Raw genomic sequence first — 9,929 nt, forward strand, 5'->3', positions numbered from 1 at the left:
TTTTTGCAATCTTAAGCCACACCCCAAATACTTCCAAATGGCCACTCCATACTAGTTTGATTTTACCTGTATTTCAGTTCATGATGAATAGCCACCATACAGACTATATGAAACATCCCAGAAATTTTGAAAGAAATTCACAGTAGAATGTTATGATAGCCATTCTCCTTTTCTGGTGATACCTGATCAGAGTAATGCTTATGTTGTTAAAGAAATGTTAAAGAAATTCATTTTGGTTCACATGCAGAAGAAATCATCTTTATTTATGAATTACTTTTTTCCCCCTTTAAGAGGTACTTTCATTTGGTGAAAGACAGTCATATATATGAAGCACTGGCATTGGCGTTTGAAATCAAACCTTTATTTCAATTTTCTCATTCTCTCTTCTCCATTGAAACCTCCTGCTCTTGATACTGGACTCTGTTGACCTCCTCTTAAGGGGATATTTCATTGCCTTTGCTGCGATGATAACCATGGAAGTAGAACATCCCATTTCCCCATAAAGCTGTCCAGGGAACTGAAATGGAAATTGCCCTGAACTGCCAATGGAAGAGACTCCACTCCTGAGAGTGGGTTGCTCTATGCTGATATTCCCCTTTTCCTGATTTCCTTCCATTTTAATTATTTCAAAAAAGATTAAAGCAATATGTTTTATCCAATTAGAAAGAGAGTCAAAGAGATAAAGCGAGCAAACAAAAGGAAGGTAAGGAGTGATCCTGGGTTTCTAGGCATAGCTGGGAAGTTCATTTCCCTAGTATGTGGCAGGCATGGCGATATTATTAAATGTTCCCCAGGCAACGTTGCTAGGCTCCAAATTTCGTATTTTTCTTCCAGAAAACAAAACGTTTTCCTTTTTCAATCAAATATCTCCTCCATCAATACGTAACAAAATACCCACAGTACGTGATGTAAAAGCTGTTTAATTTCAGACAGTGACAGTCACTGTATTTGTGCTGTCTTTCTGCTGTCATGGGGTAAGGTCATACTGAAAAAGGGACAAGAAACTTAAATGTTGATCACAGAATATGGAAGTGTAATTGCAGCAAAAATATTCTAATAAGATTTTACAGGTTCAATACATTATTTTGAAATAAATGTGCACAAAGGAGATCTTGAAAGATGTTACTGAATTATAAGTGTCAGTCATGCAAGAAGCAGAGATTTAAAAGCAGTCTTTGTATTCACAGGTCCATGACACAGAATCCTTATTTGGAATACGATAAAAGAACATTCAAGGACAAAAGCGTTTCTGGCCCTAAATTTCCCTTCACTTCATTCAATTAATCTGGAAACCTATTCCTTTTTTCTCCTGATAATATATGACATCAAATTTCTACGCATTGAGTGAAACTTCTCTCTGCTCGGGAGAGACCTCCAAATTTCTTAGCCATGTAGTGACAAATTTTGATTGGGCCTGTCTTTTCCTCCATTGATATAATGCATGTGTCTATTGAAATTTGCCATGCATTGTGTGACTTGCGTTGTCGCCCACTAAATACAGGTAAACAAGGTAAACACATTCATTATACTCAAAACATTCTCTTGAAGGTGATTTCACATTCCTCTTCCCACGGAACTCATTCAGGCCTCTCCTCCAACAGCAGCCAGAGTCCATCCAGCAACCTGGATCGTAGTACAGGAAAATAAACTCCATACGAAGGGCATAGCTGTGGACTGAGGCTTGTCAACAAAATTACCTGACCTGGACTTTGCCTTTTTACCAGTGTAGCAAAGCAGACTTCCCTGCTATTCCCTCTGTGATCAGTGTCAGAAACAAACATCAAATAAAATAGGACTAAGGAGGTAATCCAAGACAGAAAACTACCCAGGTTTATTTACAACTCAGAGACCCCAGATTGCTGTTGCTTGTGGCAAAGGGCATTATTTTTTCAAAATACTTTAGTTTCAAAATCTCAGTGTCTAAATGCCTTAATGTCTCACCACACAGGCTGGCTGCCTTAATAAAGATGTTAAATATTCAGATATTTTTACATGGTCCACATAAGAGCCTCAAGTTTATAGTATTGTACTTACTATTTTACACTGTTACGTTAGCTCTGTCTTGGCAACTGCACCATAGAAAAAGTCCATGCAATACTCAGATGTTTCCCTGAGGATAAACTGGACACCAGCACCACAGACAACTGTGAAAAGGTTCTGCTCTGAGAGAACTTGCTCACACACCTGGTCTGCTGTGCTCTCTGGTACCACATTGCAGGAAAAAGTAGTGCAAGATTTTATAATCCCAAATCAAACTTCTCAATAGAGACAGCAGAAACCTTCAGTAGTCTAGCTCTGAAACTCCTTCCTCATTCTCCTAGCACCACCTCCCACTTTGTCAGAGCAAGGCATTGCCACTGCCTTTTTACCCAACTCCCAGAGTGCTGGAGTAACAAAATATTGTTCTGCCTGGTGAAAATGATGTGCTTACAGCAGACCATTTCTGTCCCAGTCTCTTGGCATCTGTGTACTGGTGAGAGGGAGCTTAGCTTTTCTCCCATACTTGCAAAAAGATAATATTGGTAGAGAAGAGCAGGAGTAGCTAGTACAGATGCAACTGGTTTACTATTTGTCTTGCAGCTGTAAAATGTGCAGTCCAGGTTGGTCAGCTATACATGCAGAATCAGTCAGATGGAACAGGAACCTGGAGTTTAAAATGGGACCAGTGCTCCACACCCAACTGAAAAATAAAAGTTTTAAAATTGCCTTTGATAATGCTCTGTTTTACAGAGAAGTGCCAAGGACTTATTCAAAGCCAGTGAAGCTGGAGAAAAGACTCACTGCCATTAACAGACTTTGAACCAGGCTAGAGGACTTTCTAGAATATTTCACGAGTAACGAAGCTAAAAATGAGTAGCTGGGAAGGCTAAGGGCAACAGGGACTTCTTAAAATGTGGCAGTAGAAAACCAAACATGCAAACAAGCAAACCGAGAAAGACAGTGACCATCTGCCACATGGAGCAGGGACACAGCCATCCATCCACTTCTCATACCGAAGCAGACACACAGTGGGCCCCAGGAAGATCTTGGGGCAGGATTCCACAGGCGGGACGAAGGCTGCCCTTCTCTTCCTCTCTCACTTCCCAGTCTGCCCTTCTTGCTTCAGCTTGGCCATAGGGCTGCAGCCTGGAAGTGCATTATTTTAGCTTCCCTTAAAAAAGGGAGATGATCAAGCTAAGGACACAGTAAAAATAACAATTACAAATAGAAAGCTGTAGGAAAGAAAAAGGAATGGATGTATTTCTTCACCATGGCATTCAGGGAAGCTCACCTAGCCCCTTGGTTGCTCAAACACTTGCACAAATAAGAGAAAACACCTGGTAGGTACCTCCTGCCTGCACAATGGTAGAAATTTCACATTTGGGGCTGCTGGTGGTGTATGTGGAGGGGCCAGGTTGCCAGCAGACAGTCAGTGATCTGGGGGGTCATGCTCCAGCAAGCAGATCCTGTAAGGTACTGAGCCACCTTGTCAGGGAGGGGTGTTGGGAACCTTGCAGGATTGGGCCCTTAGTGCCTGAACTTGATAAGCAGCTGAGGCAAAAAGGCTATACTAAGATATTAATCTGAAAACTGGGTAACAAAAATCACTATAATTAGCCTTAGATGTGGAATATTTAGCATAAATGGGAAAACCCAGCATTTAATACATGGTGCAAGGTTCATTTGCAGTCATATAATCGCTGTCAGCTAATGCCTGATAAAACCTGCCTAAATTGGAATTTTATTATATCTCTTTTATAATATATTTATATTTATTCTGACCAAAGTTGGACAAACTTGTCCAAAAGACTAGGGGTCCATTTTATGTGCTTGGGTGTCCAAGCACCTGCCAGCTGTTTGTCCCTTGAATTGAGGACATCATGTTTTCAATTTCCTTCAATAAAGCTATGAATCTGGCAATTTGCTGGCCTGCTTCAGCTAAACAGAAAGGACAATTTGAGAAAGATCATAGTTCAGGCTCAGTCAGACGGAAACGATTGAAAACAGAGAGCTGGCCGCTATGTTTCCCCAATGCAGCTTGCTGTCGCAGTTTGACTGACAAACTGACTTTTTTGAGGTGCTCATGCCCATTTCAGTCAGAGTTTATTGAAGGTGATTTTGATCTTCTCCATGAGGCCACAGCAGCGGCCATGCCATCTGTCACCTTGATTGCATCGTGGATTCTCTGGAGAGAGTGCGATGGCTCCTGATCATTTACAGATTGTGCTGCTTTCGCCTCCATAAGGACCACATGCACAGAGCCAGATGGTGAACATACACGCTTATTATAAGTCTTTATCTCTGTGCAGGAAGGAGAGGCACCATTAGATCTCCCTCAGGAGCTCTGCTCCTCTCTACCATCATGCTGCTCTTCAGCAAATACAGTCTTCTTCAGCTGTCATCAACCTACCTCTGAAAATTAAAAAAAATAAACAATAATTCCATCAGCGCAGGGATGAGACGTACAGAAACTGCCACAAAGCAGCTCCCCCCGCCGTTCCCAACACACACACACACACACACACACACACACACACACACACACTCCTGCGACTGACAGCGTTAGGTGGAAACAAGTTTGCTTGTGAAAAGACAGTTAATGTGCAATTAGGAGAGACTTCTTTGTGAAAATAAAGCAATGCCATCCTGGTTGTTCTTGGCACATTTTTAATTCAGCACGTTCTTTCTTTACAGCAAAGCCTGAGCGTGTGATTGCTGTTTTTCCAAAGGCAGCTTTGTGTCTGTGTTTCTCCTGTCAGAGAGCAGTGATGGGATGCTGGTTACCATGGGTTGCGTGGCTGAGATCTGACTGCCAGGGCTGGGGGAAGAGGAACTGGCCGCGGGGAACCACTTCGGGTCTGGGGCAGGATGGGAGAGGGAACAGGGAAGCTACCGGAGATGTGATGGCAAATGCTGTGTCTATAAGTGGACCCCTGTAAATAGGATTGTTGAATCCTCTCCGCAAGGAGCGATCCTACAGTTGCTCTTTGCTGAAGGAGCATCGGCAGCCTGCACGTAGCACAGACACTCACCTCGACTCATTTAATGCATGTACCGCACGTGTGACCCTCAGTGCAGGCTGCCAGATTGCACAGTTTGAGTGTTTCTCTCTGAGAGTTCAGATTTCTTTTTGCAGTTTCTGCATAGCAAACACTTAATTGCTGGTAACATGGGTTTTCCTTGTTAGCTGCTATGTTCCCACTAAGCTGCAGTTCCTCCTTTAAAGAACTGTAGTTATTAAATCTCAAAATCTTAGCAGAAGAACCATTGCAGACACGTATTTCTGGGCTTTGCCAAGCACAGAGCATCCTTCAGAGTGAAAACCTGGCCTACTTCCAGCTACGGTGTCTTTCCTGGAGCACATGGAGATTAATTTTTTTGTTTCTTTCTCAAAAGTGCTTCTTTTCTGAAGACTGGAAGTTGGGGAATATGATTCAGACACCAGACAGACACCTTAGGAAATGCTAAGGAAACTTGTTATGGTCTCTATCCCAGAAATGGAAATAAAAAATGAGAAAATGGAAAAAAAAAATAAAATCATTAATAAAGAATATTCTGGGGTTTCATTAAGAAGGGGGTGATGGATTAAGATAGCATTGGTTATGCTGCTTTTCCTTGCTCTCTTTCTTTACGTGTAAAAACAGGGCTCATATTAATGGATGTTGTCTATGATTTCCTTCATTAATTGTTGGTAGAAGTACTACAGTTGTTAAGTACCTCTACTACAGGAAAACTTCAGTTTCAATGAGCTGAAATTCCACCCTACTTTTCCCTTTACTCAAACTATGTGGAAGAGAAGCATGTGTTTTATTTAAAAATACTAGATTTCTCCACAGGTAAAACCAGGTTTAAATGCTTTGGCAGCTCTCACAAACAGCAACAGATTTATTTGTTTTTTTCTACTTTAGAATAATTTACAGTACCAAATACTATCTTCCAATTTTGTCACAAAGCTTTTAATATTTTACACAGTCCTTCTCCACAGTTTATGTTTCAGACTCCGGATGCTGCGACATCCAAAGGAAAAAGAAATAACTTCTCCCTACAAATTAAAAACACAGTTTCAGATATGAAATTAGGGAAAAACACACACATATATTTATTGTATACCAAGCTTATATCAGGACATTGTTAGTTGTCTTATAGCTTTGCGTAGGCTACTATCTGATGTTGGTGTTATATTGTGTGAATTTGTAATTCCACCAGAAAATATAAGGTCTCAAAGTGGTATTACAAGTGCAGTACATAGAAAAATCCTTGCGATAACTAGCAGTTTTTTCTTCCCTCTTTTGTCTGGATCTGTCCATCCCTAGTATCCCTTCCCAAATTAGGCTACCATGTGGCTATCATGTATTCCCTCTGTGGATAGAATTATATATTGTGTTCAAAATCTCTGATTAATCTGATTAAGCTAGTGAGTGACTAATCCTTTAATCTCCTTGAGAGCACTGTTATGTCTGCCGTGTGTCAGATTTGTAACTAGTAATCAGTTAAGTAAATGCTAGAAGTTAAGCAAAAACTATTTTGGACCCACTTTAGCATCTGCCTTTGGTTAGTGACCTTTGTAGTTGAAATTGTTCGGAGAAACAAGAAAATAAGATATTGCAGTGGCCATTCTCCTGCTGCAAGCATATCTGTTGCCAAGGACCAATTTGTTGCTGCTCTGCTATTCTTAGTGATTTAATTATAAATGAACAGGTAACTTTCCCTTTGCTTTGTTTCTTTCACTCTGGAAATACAAAACATGTTTTCTGTGTATTTATAATTTAGAAAAGAAGTTCTGCTGCCAATTCATCTTCAACCCTTTCTTTTCATTAAAGATTGCCGTGCTGGTTTTGGCTGGGATAAAGTTAATTTTCTTCATAGGAGCTAGTATGGGTCTACAATCTATATTTGTGCTGAAAACAGTGTTGATAATAGAGGAATGTTTTCATTATTGCTGAGCAGTGCTTATACAGAGTCAATGTTTTTTCTGCTTCTCACACACCCCACCAGTGACTAGTGGGTGCATGAGGAGCTGGGAGGGGACACAGCCGGGACAGCTGACTTCAGCCAACTAGAGGGATATTCCACACTGCATGACTCCACGCTCAGCCTAAGAGGCTGGGGGAAGAAAAAGGAAAGGGTTAGGGTTAGGTGTGATGGAGCCCTGATTTCCTGGAGATGGCGGAACACCTGACTGCCCCTGGGAAGTGGTGAATGAATTCTTCATTTTGCTTTTTTTTGTGTGTATGGCTTTTGCTTTACCTATTAATCTGGTTGTCTTTGTCTCAATTCACAAGTTTCCTCACTGTTACCATTCTGATTCCCTTCCCCATCTCACTTGAGGGGAGTGAGCAAGTGGCTGCATGGTGCTTAGTTGCCAGTTAAACCACGACAGTCCCTTTTGGCACCCAGCATAGGGCTCAAGGGGTTCAAGGTAACAGAATTGACTGGAATGTGCTAGATTAAATTTATAGCTGTTACTGCTGTTTAGCTTGTAGCTGACAGGCTCCTGTGCTTGTCATAAGACTTGCTTGCCTTACTGTATGTTAGAATCTAGTGGTTGTTAGTGGCTGCTTTTTGCTTTTGCTGCCTGCTGTACTGCTGTAGTTCTTATCATCTCGCTCTGCTGTGCCTGGGAACATTTTGATATTAGCAATGTTACCAAAAAACCAGTGATTTTCCTGGGCGGGCAGATGGCCAGGCCATCACTACTGCTCCTGTGCTACTGTGCTGCTGTACTGCTGTACTGGACAGGTTGGAACTCCAGTATGAACCCAGGTCAAAGTGACTATGACTTGTGGATGAGTCCATGTGTGAGCAGGACACCCTGAAGTGTCTTTGGCCATGAATTAGCCCATGCCAGAGCAGGTACCTCTCAAAGCGTTGTTGGCCTTGGTGATGTCTGGGCCATAGCAGGTATACCTCTGAAGGGACTGCAGCCCAAGAATAAGTCCACACTGGAGAAGGTACACTGAGTTCATTTAGTCCATGACCTTGGGCTCCATCTGTTACAGTGGTCACTCATGACAGTAGCGGAAGTGTGCTGCATGGAGTTACAGGGTACCAAAACCAGGTCAGGTCAGTGATGGCTGCACTCAGTGGACATTTTGTGGATATTTCTGAACATTTTGCAGACATTTTATGGGAGTAGTCCATAGACTAGGGGAACGATATCTGTGTATTCTATCAAAAGATGGGAAGAAATGTGATGTTTAATTATGATGTATTAGTGTGGGACCTGAGCACAACATAAATGGTATAGAATAAGGGGTGGAGATAATGCTGATTTTGACTGAGATAAAGTTAACTTTCTTCATGGGAGCTATTATGGGTCTGTGTTTTGGGTCTGTGCTGAAAACAACATCAATAACACAGGGATGTTTAAATTCCTGCTGAGCAGTATTTCCATAAAGCCAAGGTCTTTTCTGTTCCTCATACCACCCCACCAGCAAGTAGGTTGGGGGTGCACAAGGAATTGGGAGGGCACAGAGACAGCACAGCTGACCCTAGAGGGATATTCCATACCATATGATTCCATGCTCAGCATATAAAACTGGGGAAGAAGAAGGAAAGAGGGATGTTGGAAGTGATGGTTTTGTCTTCCAAGTAACCATTATGTGTGTTGGAGCCCTGCTTTCCTGGGTATGGCTGAACACCTGCCTTCTGATGGGTAGGGGTGAATGAATTCCTTGTTTTGTTTTGCTTGTGTGCACAGCTTTTGCTTTACCTATTAAACTGTCTTCCTCTCAACCCATGAGTTTTCTCACTTTTACCCTTCCAATTCTCTCTCCCAACCAACTTTGAGGGGAATGAGCAAGTAGCTGTGTGGTGCTTGGTTGCTGTCTTTGTTGCTAGTTTAAACCACAATTGCACAACCTTTACCTGAGAAAACATGGGCACATCACATTTAAAAATATGCATGAAAAAAAAAAAGAAAAGAAGGAAGTGCTTAACCTGAATAAAAGGAGACTTTGGAAGGAGATTTGGGGCAGGGGAAGGAAAACGTGCAATCTTTGTAGAAAAAAAAAAGTGTAGACCTATTGCTGGCAGATGTAGAAGCATCAAGTCAATATGGTAACATGGATCAATATGCCCTCAGGCAAGATATGACTATGACAATGTTGAATGCATATAAAAATTTACCACTCCAACTAGCTGCCTAGGAATAAAATAAATTCAAAGCAACTGTGCAAAGAGGAGTAAATCTTGAGCTTGATATCCATCTCACAGAGGTATCAGGGACACCTTGAGACATTCGGAGGGACCTGTGGGAATACCTCCAGAGGAGCTGTCACTTAGCTCTATCCTTCCTGCTGTCATCCATGCAGCCTTGTTATAGCACAATAGTACCCATGGGCAATCCACAAGGTATGAGTTTCATGTGGGCTACCCAGCCCAAAACTGTCTTTTCCTTGTAAGCCACCTGAGTGAAGAAGGGAGATGCTCCTGCATCATGGAGGCTGCAGAATGTTTCCTGAATGGCTTGGGTTAGGTATTTTCTCTGGGGAGGGCAGCACTGATATGCAGCTGAGAATTGGCAGAGTAATATTTGGGGTGAAATGACCACGTTTTCTCACTTCTTAGGGGGTATCAGCCAGGCCTGTCCAAAACTCAAAAGGCTGCAGAAACACTAGATTTCTATAAACCCACCTATATGGGACTTTAAAAGGAAACCTTAGGTAAAGAACATCCATTAATTACAGTCAGACACACAAACAAAACAATGTAGCACTAGAGGTCTTTTATCTATTCTTTTTTTTCCTAAGAATATCTTTAAATGTGTTTATCTTGACAAAAAAGAGAGTGAGTTAGGCAGACATAAGAAATATCTAAGTAACAAGAAATATGAGCACAATAGATTTTAGGCCAGATTCCTCTTTGGATGCACAAGCTGGTCTCCCACAGATTTCTATGACAGCCACATTGACAGCAGTGGGAATCAGGCATACTCATCCAAGGGCATA

The sequence above is a fragment of the Pezoporus wallicus genome, unplaced genomic scaffold (genome assembly GCF_028554395.1).
Source record: "Pezoporus wallicus isolate ANWC-B61680 ecotype Strahan unplaced genomic scaffold, APGP_CSIRO_Pwel_v1 contig_4131, whole genome shotgun sequence".
Classification (NCBI taxonomy): domain Eukaryota; kingdom Metazoa; phylum Chordata; class Aves; order Psittaciformes; family Psittacidae; genus Pezoporus; species Pezoporus wallicus.